The sequence below is a fragment of the Rhipicephalus microplus genome, chromosome 3 (assembly GCF_043290135.1).
Source record: "Rhipicephalus microplus isolate Deutch F79 chromosome 3, USDA_Rmic, whole genome shotgun sequence".
In the NCBI taxonomy this organism is placed as follows: Eukaryota; Metazoa; Arthropoda; class Arachnida; order Ixodida; family Ixodidae; genus Rhipicephalus; species Rhipicephalus microplus.
Genome location: NC_134702.1, coordinates 176,191,149 through 176,205,837, shown reverse-complemented (window position 1 = coordinate 176,205,837; position 14,689 = coordinate 176,191,149).

Here is a 14,689-nt window from a genome sequence, read left to right as displayed (position 1 = left end):
CCACTCAGGAGAGCGTCCCTTTTCTTGTGTCCACTGCAATGCACACTTTTCACATAAAAATTCTCTCAATGACCACATGCGCATTCACACGGGAAAGCGTCCATTTTCTTGTGCCCATTGCAATGCATTGTTTTTGCAGAAAAGCCACCTTATGGGACACATTCCTGTGCACACAGGTGAGCGTCCCTTTTCTTGTGTGCATTGCAATGCATCCTTTTCTCGGAAAAGCAACCTCAACAGCCACATGCGCACCCACTCAGTAGAGCGTCCCTTTTCTTGTGTCCACTGCAATGCACACTTTTCGCGTAACGATTCTCGTAATGACCACATGCGCATTCACACGGGAAAGCGTCCATTTTCCTGTGCCCATTGCGATGCATCGTTTTCCCAGAAAAGCCACCTTATGAAACACATTTGTATGCACACAGGTGAGCGTCCCTTTTCTTGCTTGCAGTGCAATGCATCATTTAGGCTGAAAGCCCACCTTGTTGACCATGTGCGCACTCACACTGTTGAGGGTCCTTTTTCCTGTCTTCAGTGTGGTGCGTCCTTTGTCCAGAAATTCAACCTCGTAAGACATATGCGTACTCACTCAAAATAGCATCTGTTTACATGTGTCCACTGAAATTCATTGTTTGTGATGGAACGCTACCTCGTTCAGCACATGCGCACTCACGCATGAGAGCAGTCCTGTGTTTACTGTAGTGCATCCTTATCGCGGGAAAATGGTCTTCTCATGCATGTATGGTACTCACACAGGAGAGCGTTAATACTCCTGTGTGCACTGCAATGCATCTTTCTCGTGAAAATACAACCTCAGAGGCCACATGCCTCTTCATCAAGGAAAGGAGAAGCCATATATGTTTAGGGCCTAAAGGCTACCCCTTAAAGAATTGCTGGTCTAGCAGGAATGAAAGTTTGTTGGTTGATAGAGGCAGTGAGTTAGATTTAAAATGAGGATAAATGCTTAGTTTTCGCTACTCGTTAGCGAGAATGCTTATAAGCATGGTAGGGAAGAGGAGCAATGTATATCAGTGGGAACCAAAGGCCAGCTTTTTCGAGGGTTCTGGTTTCATTACCCGCACTGCTAAGTGCCCACTAGTTTTTTTTAATGAGTAGGGAAAGTAACGAAGCCTAGCACTCAGTAACGTGGGTACTCATTTGCTGAGCAGGTGGCTCTTTTCGCATAACTTCTTTCACACCAGTTTTCTATTTTGTCTGGGACGCTAAGCCATGCTTTCTTGTTGGTTGAAGATATATGTTGTATGTGCCAAAGCACAAACGACCAAGAGAATGGTCGAAGAACACGCAACACACAGATGCGCTCATTATGTGTTCTTTGTCTATTGCCTCCATTGCGCTGTGCTTTCCCATTGCTATGAATCAACTCGCCTAGATCAAAGTCTTACTGCAATTCGAAACCACTGCTACTTGGTATTCGTGCTAATGAGTTCCAAGATGGCATAACTCTCCTTCACAAGAGCTGGTGAGTGTCCTTAGCCAGTGAGAATTATACTTTGTGCCTCCCTGTGTAGAAGAGATTTTCTGAATTCTTATCGCTCTCTGGGTTATTTAAAGTGAAAGCAGGGGAGTATAAGGAGCTAATGAAGTTGAAGTTCATTTGCAGTTCTCTCAACTCATGAGACATGCATTGTCATGGTGCTAGCGCAAAAAGCATGTTTTTACATGCCTGATTAGGCTGAAACAAAAAGGGAGTTTTGTTATTTTGTAATTTGTAAAATGTCTCTTTGCATGAATTTTCAGATCTCAAGCATTTAGTTAGGATTGCTGTGCTCTGTATAGAACTGTGCCATAGAATTGTAACATTAAAATGCATGTATCTCCATGAAGTGAATCATGGCATGTAGGCAAAGCTCTGTGCATCGTAATGACGAGTTACCGCATGTTACCTGAGCGTGTCCTCGTATAGGGCAAATTGAGTGACAAAAAGTATATTGTAAGAATTCATTGGACGTCATCTTCCTCATCTGTCAATAACCATCATCAGTCTTCAGCCCGTTCCTCTTCTTCATCGGCGTCATCTTGCTGTTGCTTGAATAAAGCGTCAGCTGAACCATTGTATTTCAATATATACAAATATAAATTCATTTCGCCTGCCAGTCGTCTTAGGCGATTAAAGGAGATTTAGGAAATTGGTGAAGTGGAGTATATGCCTCAAAGGTGAATCTGGGAACCCGCCATCTTAGCTGTGGCAAGAAATCATTTTAATACAGGTAATTTGTTGGGACAAATAGTGCTCGATTTTTGCCTTTGTGTTCCAGGTTTCCTTGAGAAGCCTCAACGTCTAGGCACATTTTAGTCTAGTTCAACTTATCACGACTCATCCGAAAAGGTATTTTCGCCAGAATAGCAATATATTACCTTATAATTAGCCTATGTCTACACTGAAGTTTTGGTATCCGCCGCCATGCCCCGCCAAACTATGCTGAAGAGCTGCAGGACGGCGAAGTAACTGCACCAACTCAGTTCCTGAAACTACTTTATTTTTAGTCTGTGATAGTACGCACAGATCTTGGCTGACATGATAAGACGCATACATCTGCGTCATGCCCAGGCCATCTAAACGGTGATGCTTGTTGTGAATCGCACATGCGTTTCCCGTTTCGTGGTTGAGGACCCCGCGAGAAAGCCATTGCCTGTGTTAAGTATGCCACTCCAGTCAGCCCACTTGGGGAGAGAGAGGCGCTTATGTGGGAGAGGAGGGACAGGAGGCGGCGGAGCAGCATTGTTAGAGAAAGAGCGGTCAAGAAAAGACGCATGTATGGTTGCTCAGATGTTTTCCTTGTTATGTTCGGAAGTGCTATCGTGCCTGTAAATATTGTAAAATAAATCCAGTGTACTCTATCCAACTGTGCCTTCCCTGATTGACGTCATAACAAAGGAATTCGCTACATCTACCGCTGGCCCAAACTGTGCCAAATCGCCGTGGCTACTGCAACCTGCTACATTTCCTCAAATTTTGGCGAGTTTGCACCTAACCTGTGCCAAGAGGTGTGCTCAGACTTTCAAAATGAAACTACTTGAGTGTTCCCCATTGAAACTGACGTGGCGGTGTACGTGCATAAGTTGCAAACTGCACTGAGCCAAGCCAAACTTGGCCAAATGACACTGTTGGAATAGTTGGGATGCAGTTAATGCCCAATCTTTTGGACTTCCTAGGGAGCGCCAAATTGTCCGAAGATTCACTCCTTTTAGGGGCGAAGCGCCTTAAGCCGAGGGTAGCGCGTCTGCTGTGTGAGTAGCCACCTCTCGTTTTAGACCTTGGAATGTCCGTTGGATGGTTGTGCTTGCATATGATGAATATATCATAAAAAGAGGCAAGGTGGTGGTACCTAGAGTGTTCAATGAGGGACGGACGTAGAGACTGATGGACAGCTGAACAGACAGACAGGTGGACGGCCATACATACAGACAGACAGACAAACGGACAAACCGACAGACTGACGCGACCAGCGGATGATTCACGGTTTGCCGATAAAGCCCTTCGAAGCTTCACTTACTCATCATCTTCACTCAGTGGATATGCTGTGATTATTTTCTTTTGCTAGGGTAATCGGATCGCCACAGCCACACCTGAAATAGCTAAAATGCCTCCCACAGTACTCTTATCAAGTATTTTGGTTATCAGGCTCCCGTAAATACATTCAGGACCTACTGCCTACGGCCACCTGCACACTGCGTACTGCAATGAGCATACCGTTGTTGAGGCGGCTAGGCATCAGTTCAGGGATTTCTACTGTCATGACGCTGGGGATCAGCCTTTGACACCGCCCATCAGACCACCACTTCATTCTACGTCACCAAGCGCAGCAGCCGGCACGCAACCTTCGCATGGAGCGACTCCATGCGAAACCAGTATAAAGGGTCATCCTTTGAAATGCGCCACCACTGGGCACGGCGGCACCGAAAGAGTGCGGTTCGCTGACAATCTTTTGCTTTTTGCTGTGCAGTTCCTCGGCCTCCTGTGCACTGCGTACTGCAATGAGCATACCGTTGTCGAGGCGGCTAGGCATCAGTTCAGGGATTTCTACTGTCATGACGCTGGGGATCGTCGTTTGACACCGCCCATCAGACCACCACTTCATTCTACGTCACCAAGCGCAGAAGCCGGCACGCAACCTTCGCATGGAGCGACACCATGCGGAACCAGTATAAAGGGTCATCCTTTGTAATGCGCTACCACTGGGCATGGCGGCACCGAAAGAATGCGGTTCGCTGACAATCTTTTGCTTTTTGCTGTGAAGTTCCTCGGCCTCCTGCGCACTGCGTGCTGCAATGAGCATACCGTTGTCGAGGCGGCTAGGCATCAGTTCAGGGATTTCTACTGTCATGACGCTGGGGATCAGCGTTTGACACCGCCCATCAGACCACCACTTCATTCTACGTCACCAAGCGCAGAAGCCGGCATGCAACCTTCGCATGGAGCGACACCATGTGGAACCAGTATAAAGGGTCATCCTTTGGAATGCGCTACCACTGGGCACGGCCGCACCAAAAGAATGCGGTTCGCTGACAATCTTATGCTTTTTGCTGTGCAGGTGAGGAAATGTTACGGCAAGTGTTACCGTTCAAGCGATCCTTTTCTGTTAATGCTGCCGTGCCCATGGCTGTGTTGCTTGCTTGATATTGGTGTTATCTGCCTCAGGAAATTACTGCTTTTAGGTGGGGACTTTGAAACTAACCCCGGTCTGACACTGCACTAATATTAAAGCAGCTTAGGGAAATCGCAGCTGATACTAAAGATATGAAGAAAAACTGCCTGGTAGAAATTGAAGAAAAGGTGGACGCTTTGTCAAACCTTGAAGAAAAAGTCACTTCATGTCAGGAACGGCTCACGCATATGAACTAAGTTGTTCTGACGCTTGAAAGGAAGACAGACGATTTAGAGAAGCACAGTAGAAGACCTAATTTGGTCATTTTTGGGCTACCAGAACCAGAGGGTGAAAACGGTGGATCCCTGGAAACAGCCTTAAATAAAGGTATCTATCAAGACCTTCACGAGCTGGAACCAGTAGCGATAGAACGCATTCACAGATTAGGTCGTTCGTCTCCGAATAAGAAACGACCGGTCATCTTCAGACTGCTCGATACGAGAGATAAAACATTAATTTTTAAACAATGGCACAAACTGAAGAACACTCCTATATCAATAAGTGAGGACTATTCGCAGAAAGTTCGTGAAGTTAGGCGGAAGCTTTGGGCAAGTGCGAAGGAAAACCGGGAGAGAGGGGACAAAACTTCCTTAGCTTTTGGCAGATTGTACATCAATAAAGTGGCCTATGTTTGGAATGAGGAAATAAATGATAGAGTTGCTGCTCGAAAAAACGACGAAGAAAATTCACGCCAGCTAATGACCCGTCGTCACGCGCAAAAGCTAAGGTAGACGCTAGTTTCGCCAACTGCAGAGGCAATGCTTTAAAGATTCCGTTTTTAGAAATCAACCGTCCATCCTACAGAAATTCAATTTCAGCCAAAGAAAAACACCTGCGTATCGTCAATTTTAATGCTCGTAGAGTAGTAAACAAGACAGATATAATTGAAATTCAACTGCTACGGCATGATCCACACATTGCAATCATAACGCAAACTTGGCTACGTAGTGATATAACAAATGAACTAGTCTTTCCACCCATTTACAAAGTGTTTTGCAAAGATAGAATGCACAGACGTGGGGGTGTGGCCGTGCTAGTGAAAGATCAGATAGATGTGACGCTTATCGGTGACACTCCCGACCTGTAGTGCTTATGCGTCAAGTTATCATGCTGGGGCCTTTGCTTCATGTTATACGCATGCTACAGGCCACCTAACGCTACTCCAGATTATTTGATTAAACTTCAAGGGCACACGTCTTCTTACCAGAATAAAAAAATTTTATTGATTGGTGATCTGAACCTGCCTGGTGTATATTGGGAGCTCCTCCAAGCAAACAATAAGAGTGATGAAAATACTAACATTATTTTCGAGATTATGCTGACACATGATCTAATCCAAGTGGTTAATGAACCCACGCGTGTGCAAGGGTCATCCTGTTCTGTATCAGATGTTGTATTTTTAATCCGTGCATTTACTGAGCATATTGTGTGAATTGAGGATGGTTTGTCAGATCATTTCCTTGTTGCGGTTTCTGTACCCATTGTCAAGATTGCTGTTCGCAAAATTTCCAAAACCATATCTATTAAAGATTATTCGAGAGCTGATGACGCCAGCGTCATTGACTACGTGGAAACCTGTCTTACGGGCTTTGCTGAGAATAAAGTAACTAGTGGTAATGGCAGTTCTTTTCTCCAATCTTACCTCAACACTGTAGCAGCTTGGTGCAGCACATGGCAAATAGATTTAAACATGCGTAACTGTAAGCAAACGTGGATAAGAAGATATGCAGACATCTTGCTAACATACTAGGTAAATGTCCTATGCAATCGGGTCAACTCATATAAACAATTAGGAGTTCTTATCTCATTGAACTTACCTCAGGCACCTCACACTGAATATGTTGCTAATAATGCCGATTACAAGTTAGGCTACATACATTGCACCTTCTCAAAACCCCGATATACACTAGAACTACTCCTATATGAAACATTATTACGTCCCAAAGTTGAATATGCCTCTTCTGTGCGAGACCCTTGCCACGACAACTTGATTCACTTGTTTCTACAGAATAACTCCATCCGCTTGAAACCTTCTCACTGTAACTGCATTGCTGGTATAACTTCAATGAAATCCAGCCGAAGCCTTGCTTCTTTTGCACCCCCTTGGAAAATATCCTATTTGGCTTCATTTCACGAATTATTATGTCATACCACCCCGCATGACCAACTAATCCTGAATCCTCAGTACATATTCCATTGCAGTGACCTCGTCATAAGGTTGGCATCGCATTATGCAACTCCTAGTGTTTTCATCCTGTACATTGGTACATTGAAACCAACTACCTGAAGACATGTCACTATTAGTAATTGTTTTCCAATAAACTTTACTCAGTATTCTGTAATTATCCAAAATAGACTAACTAACATTCTGTATTTACACGCTGAATTATGTATTGTGTTTGTTGTCCTTACACAGCTAACATTGTGTAACGATGAGTTTATTCTTTGTTTAGTAACTTTTCATGCTGCATTTTCCTTGTCTACTTTGTAACCAGTCCCCTCTATTAATACCGTAAGGATTTCGAGAATAAATATAATAAAAATAAATATGCAACTGTATGCTGCAAAACGAAGTTATATAAAGAGATTAGAAAGTCAATATATTTTGATGTTTCTTAGCCCCTACATATATAAATAGAAAAATCAAGGGGTGTACACAATTGTGTACATAGCGTGTCAAACGGTTGACATCCACCCGGCATTCCTTGCAAGCACTGAAAGCCGATGATTCAGTCCTTTTTATGCCAACTTAGTCGGACATCAGGGGTTGGCACTCCTTTAAGAAGTGGAGCTCGCTTGTTTGGGATTACACAAAACCAACTTCATGCTCAAAAACAAACATTTTTCACGCAAAGTAACATGAAGTATCAACATTTTTAGGCTTGCTCTTGTAATTATTACAGTTCATTTATAATTTTAGTGAAGTAAAAGGTTAAATTAAGTGACAGCTTTGTGTTAGTAACAACAACAAAGCATTCAGAAATACTACACAAAGGCAGCTGCTGTCCCTATCACAGTACATGTCCACAATGAGGAGAACGTTAGTATACCTTGTGTAGCACATTTGAGAAAAAAACTCGACAGGTTTTCACACAACCAATGTTTTCTTCATTTTCTGTCTCTCTCGTGCCAGTATTGCTGCTGCATCACAGGTGATCACGCGCATCCCCTTCTTCCATCACGACGCGATCTCCTCGGTGTTGGTGGCACTACAACCCAGTGGCATTCAAGCCCTTAGCACCGAGGTTCACACTGTTTTTGGTGGCCAGCCTGCAAGTAGGAAAGATACCAAAGTGTTTTTAAGTATCGAGTTCTGTGACCTGCTTTCAAGTCAATTTTTATTCTAGTTTCCCAGAACTTTGCAAGGAAATATGAGGAAATGGAAACAGTCAGCAATCCTAGATGTATCAGAACTATAGTACAAGTCAAAAAGTAGGCAGGAAATTGAACACTCAGAGAAGTACAGAAGCAGCACAATAAAGAGGACCCCAAGACATAATGCATACAACACCATAAGAAGTGCATTGTCGATGACATATTTTGATCACTAAGCTTACCAGATATATTTTTGGCAAGCAGCACACCTATAGGGTACTGCACATGGAGATGCATGTCAACTGTGGGCACACAGTATTGAGTTAACATGGCTCACAGTTTTCTATGCTTCATGGGCATGTAGGATTGCCTTGTGGGGGTGCGCGGCAATGGATAGTGGAGCTTGTGCGCTGAGAAGCAGCAAAGGTGGCTCAGTAAGGAATGAAAGCACCATTTGCAAGAAAAAAAAGAGAGTTCAATTATTTTGTATTAACGGCATGTTACTATTATGTCCTTATTGTACCAAACTCATGAAAATGAACATTGGTGATTTTATTATTTACAAGTAAGCAAGCACACAAGTGAAATAAAAACTGTCTGTTTGCATCATTTTTCACACACCCCACGGGCATCGAGAGGCTAGACGAGACCATTTGGAGCTTTTGGTGGGTAGGGTACAATGACGATAAATCTATTCTAGCTTTATTTAGCGCTCATAAGTATGTAGGATGACTGCCAGTTGGGCCTGTTGGTAAAGGTTCATGATGAAACAAGCGCAAACAAGTGCAGTGTCTTCTCCGAGTCTGGGCTCATAAGTAATTTAGTCATTCAAATGCAAGCTCTGAAGGCCAGAATGCAAGGCAGCACCCCAAGTAAGTCTTTCACTATCAAGTGACTATGATAGTCCTCCACTGCTTTGCTGTTTTATATCGCAATAAAAAGCATATGTCTGAAGTGTCCAACATTCCAACGGCTTCTCTGGCGAGTGTGTAGAAATTCTCGGAAAAAAAAATTTTATTCTGCATTCAGTCTTCTTCCATCGGAGTGATGAACGCCCGGAACGATGGCTGGTGGACGTGATCACAGTGGTGTGAAAGTCTAAAACTAAAACCATGTGCAGTTTTTGCAAGACCTTCACCAATAATACTACATACACCGTTCTGGTCGTATAAAGCATGGAAGTTGTCAGATAACGTATTACCGAAGTTTCTCCAGCTTTGTTTAGTTAGCCTCAAAAACCACCACAGTTGAGGGGAAGAGTTTGTTCCAGCAACATTGGTACGCCAGCATTGTGAAACGGACTGTAGTGGTTTTACTCCTGCCAAGTGTGCATGCAACTAAAACAAACATGAAATGTCCTTCACAAAACAGCAGAATGTCCCCGCTGTCTTGCAGTTGTGTTTAGGTGTTCTGCGTTGCATATGGGATGAGAGCCAGCATGGGCAACATGATTAAGCGAAACGTGATGGCAAAATGTTCTCCAATGTTAGAACTTTGGTAAGTACTGTTGTGCACTTTAAGCACAAAGGCTCGTGCAACATTACTAGATGACACTGGACCCACGGGCAAGGTTTGAAAATTTACTGAAATCAGTTGTGCTAATACTTGCCAAAGACTTTTTTTGTTGTTGTTGTTGAGAGCGGCGCCAGACGCAGCACTCGCTTTTCTCCACCCTGGGCAAGCACGCGACCGTCTCGCCGGCTGTGCCACGGTGCCTCTTTGAACGCGTGATAAGACAAGCAAAAGTACTCTCTTGTGCAGTCTAAAGTTGTCTCAAAGGAATGAAATGCAATTTAAAGTTAAACATGTTTGTTTTTAAGCAAAATCAGCCTACTTGCGAGCATTTTTGTGTGGATAAATAGAACCACATAGCTGCTGGGTGATGCCAGCAGTTGCTTTGTAGATTTTCAACATCAAAATTACTCCTTTTATATGGTACAAAAACATGCTCATTGGTGCTGATGAGATTAACAATCTTCTCATTTTCACCATAATAGGCAAAAAGTTCTGTGCAGTAGACTGTCCCTTTAAAAAAATTGTACCACAATATTACAGCTTCATTGCACTAGAAATACTGCAAATTGATTACATATAACGAGCCCTCCTCGCAGCCAATTCCGAACATGCATGAAACCTGACAAGACAGCGTGTATATGCTTGGTAATCTTCAGTTCTACTATTCAACATTTGATTGAAAAATATAGGCCTCCAACAGTTCGCCCTGTCAGAAAACATGCATGTGATTTTCGGCCACAACTTCTTCCACGCACCTGTCCAAAACAGCCAAAAAAAGCAAGAACTGCAAGGTTTAGTGATGGGCAAATAGTTATGTGAGGTTGAAGAAGTAGTAATTTGGTTGAATCATTTAAATCGAGCATTTTTATTATGATCCAATAACCTTAAAAATTTTACGAATGAGAATTAGGCTTGTACGAATATCACATGCGCTTGTGTAATTTCCTCGCCTCTTAGCAGTGTCCTTTTTTGCTCTTATACCAGGAATGTCTCTTTCTTGTAGATATTAGTGAACTCACTTCAGAATCTACTCACTCTAACTCGGATCGAGACGCTAGTCTCAGAATGGGTTAACATTTCTGTGTGTGTACGTCTAAATGAGTCCGTCTCTGGAAAATTTTGGTGTTTCTGAGTCCGAGCGAGTCCAAAGTGCAAGACACATTTCCTGAGGGAATCTGAGTTCGATTTTTGTTTGCCAAGCTATGGTCATACCTACTCGTCTTCAGTATTACTATCTGCTTTACCTAGATCAGCGTTCATACTCGCGTCAATGCTCACATATTTCAAAGCCGTCTCTTTTATATACAATTTGAATATTTATTGATCTGTGGCATGAATTACATGGTGGAAGGCCTCGACCTTTCCCTAACCATTGACAACTAAAGGAAGTTGGTGATAACCTCTCCTTACATACATTTAATAAAAAAAGAAGTTGGTGATGAATATATATTGCGCTGTCATCTCTTTCAAGTAAAACGACCTTACTGGTTTACGAGCACTCGTAACTCGTATTCGAAGGCACCATATGAAAAGGTGCCAAGAAGAGCATCTATTACGTGAAATTTCGGTGTTAAAAAGCACTGGCATTGTGGTCGAAAAAGACAGTGAGTCCGAGCGAGTCCAGCTGAACACATTTTTGTGATAGTGAGTACGGCTCCCGAAAATGTTTATTGAGTCCGAGTCTGAGCAAGCTCCACAAGTTTCGCCTAGCTTGGTGGCACCGATTGCTCTCACTGTTCAGGAAGACGGTCCGGTATCTTAAATTTATCTTATCCTGGTCCTGGCGCCCTATCATTGAAGACTGAGAAGTAGAGCCAAAACAGAGAACACCTTATTTGACAGATGCGAAATTAACAAAAAAAAATTCAGCAGGTCCCATATACTTTGGACTTCACATTATGTGAAGCATGCGGAGGGAAGGTGGCCGTGTTGTAATTATTTTCATTCAGCGACATGTTGTGAAATGATGCTAAATATATGTACTATTGTTACAAAAACAGATGCATATTGAACAGTTGCAGATGTTTCTATAACCATTTGTTTGCACTTGCACAATGGTGCCATCAGTAACATGAGTATTAGCAACACCAGAAGTGATCAGCTGATATGAAGGGTTTGTGCTTGCAAGGATGGCAGCCTGGACACTGGTACATAAATCCACTTCTGCGCATGGCACCTAACTACAATGCACGTTTACACAACATAAAGGTTGTAGCATAGGAGTAAATATGTAATCTTTATGAGATTGCATAGCCAGCACTGCAACCACATTTGACGTTTTACAAACATTACGGTCTATTTGAAAAATAGTTCCGAGATCTAGCATGGCTCTGTGGTAGAATTCTTGATTGCCTCGCATCATGCTTGGGTTCGACTCCTGCTGGCATCCTAATAGATTAATATGTGGAGTTTGACGTCCCAAAACCACCATATGATTATGAGAGACGCTGTAGTGAAGGGCTTCGCAAATTCCAACCACCTGTTGTTCTTTAACGTGCACCCTAATCTGAGCACACTAGCCTACAACATTTTTGCCTGCATCGAAAATGCAGCCGCCGCAGCCAGAATTCGATTCCGTGACGTGCAAGTCAGCAGCCGAGTACCTTAGCCACTAGACCACCGCGGCCGGGCCCTGCTCGCACCCTGACATTTTTCTTTGTGTTTGTCGAGTAAACGCTGCCGCTGTCAGTTTTGTCTTAAAGAGGCCCTGCAACACTTTTTGAGCATGACCAGAAAATGTTGCCATTTGGTAGAAGAGGCTCTCGAGAACACACGGGCCAAATATTATAGTGCAGCACGCGGCTTGCAATTTGAAATAAATAAATGACCAAAGTCAGCTAAAAATTGCTTCCTCTCGTTTCAACAAATGACGGAGGAAGCTGAAAAATCATTCAAAGGACATCAATCAGCCATTCGCCGATTTTAGCATGGCGCGCTCGGCCCTTACAGGGATCGCCGCGAGAGGCCGCAACTTGTTCCTGCGTGCGCTCGCGATCACACAGAAAAGGCCACGTATTCAAAGCGAAAAAAAAACACAGAAAAAGTCTTCAATGACGAAAGGCACGTGTGACGTATTTTTTTTTGCCCTTTCCATGCTTAGCTCCCAGAGCTTTCGCCGGGATGAGAGCAGAGCGAATGCGATTGCAGCATGACAAATCTTTGCGAGTCCGCTCATACTGGACGTATTCTTAAAATTTTTGCAGCGTTGAATTCGTGAGGCAATAAGCTCTTTTAGTGAATTCATTCCATGGTTACTTAAAAAGGTGTTTCGGAGTCCCTTCAACGTTCTTGCGTTACAATGGCCCATGCGTGTTCTCGTCATTTTTGGGTAGATACCAAGTGTAAAACAGCTGTGGCAAGGTATGTGCCACTGTTTAACTGTTTAACAAGAAGTGTTTAACAATGCATATATAGTTATTTGTGTTTTGACCAGCGTGTCATAATCATCAAATCCTCTCATATTAATTTAGGTTCCCACCAAGTTAAGGAGATTATCACGAGAGCACTTAGGCATAAGCGGCTAGATAGATAGATAGAAATAGACAGACAGATAGATAGATGCCACCACCGCAACCAGGATTCGATCCCGCACCCTGCGGGACAGCAGCCGAGTACCTTAGCCACTAGACCACCGCGGCAGGGCTTAGATAGATAGATAGATAGATAGATAGATAGATAGATAGATAGATAAATAGACAGATAGATAGATGGATAGATGGATAGATGGATGGATAGATAGATAGATTGATACCGTAAGTGCATGCAGTACGCAAAGAAATGCTCCGCTTTCATAAGGGAATGCGGGCACCTGCACGAGTCCATGCTCTCTTGATTTTGCTCATCTTCCCTGCTCTATCTAATACTAATATGTAACAATGCTCGCTGATGTAGCCTTTTTTCCTTTGTCATTATTCGCTGTGTAGCTGACAGTGTGCTCATGGAGAATCAATAAATGAAGTACAAAAAGATTGCAGTAAACCTGAACTACACTCGTACTTCAAGGAGTCAAAATATTTTTGCTGTAATTGATTTGTGAGGCAACAAACTCCGACAATGAGGTAATGTTATGATCGCTTGAAAAAAGCCTGCAGGACATTTTTAAAAGGCAAGGTGAAGCTAGAACTAAAACTTACTTTGCAGGAACACTTTGCACTGTACAGAGAGCAAAATGGCCATTAAAAGTCATGCGCCTGAAGATTGTTCTTAAAAGACCACCTGCCATTCCACATAACTTTCCAAGCACTCACATAAGTGTGACTCGTGGTGGCAGCAGTGCCTGCTGGGCAGTGGTCGTGGTTACACACATCATGCGACGAGCTCATAACCTCGAGCTGGCAAGGGAAATCGTCTTTGTTGATTCGACTGCCTCATGCGGCACCACAAAATGCGCAGTAACAGTGGTGCTGACTGCGACCAAGGCTGGTGCTGTCCCACTCGCAGTTATAATTCACAAGGAGCAGAGCACCGATGGCTACCTGGCTGCTTTCAAGCTCCTCAAGGAAGGCCATCCTCTCTTCTTTGGAGGCCAACCAGTAAGTAAGGAAGTAGGCACAAAATTGTAAATTTTGTGCACAGTGAATTGCTATATAATAATGCCATCCCAATTCTCTACAATAGCATTGTTAACACAAACTTACAAGAGCAACTAGTGAAGAAATCGTAGAGGCCAGTGCTCAAGGCGTGGCTTGAATATAATTCAGTATCTGAACTACAGGTTTTCCTGCCCACTTTAATCCATGTGCCAGCTTAAATAATCTGCTTGCCATTGAAATAATCTGAGCACCGAGCTATTTAATCCATGTGCCAAACATTTAATCCAAGCGCCAACTCAATGAGGCCGCATGTCAGTGACTTTAATCCAATTGCCAATGACTAATTAAAGTGCCAGTCATTTTAATCCACGCACTAGAAACACTAGTTTGCCGCTTTATACAGTATAAATGTGAAAATAACGTAAACATGAAGTCACAGGAAGAACTTTTCCTTCACCGATACATGCTTGCGCTTATGAAATGAAGTGCGCATTGCTATTTACTCCTAACATTTTGGTGTCATGGCTTCAAAATAAAAAAAGAACAGTGTGTTAATTGCATTTATGGGTACTGAGAGTATTTGCTCATAGAGTCAGTGTATGGTTCGTCGCTACTGCTATATTCTGGCTAACCATGTACACCATCCCATATGCA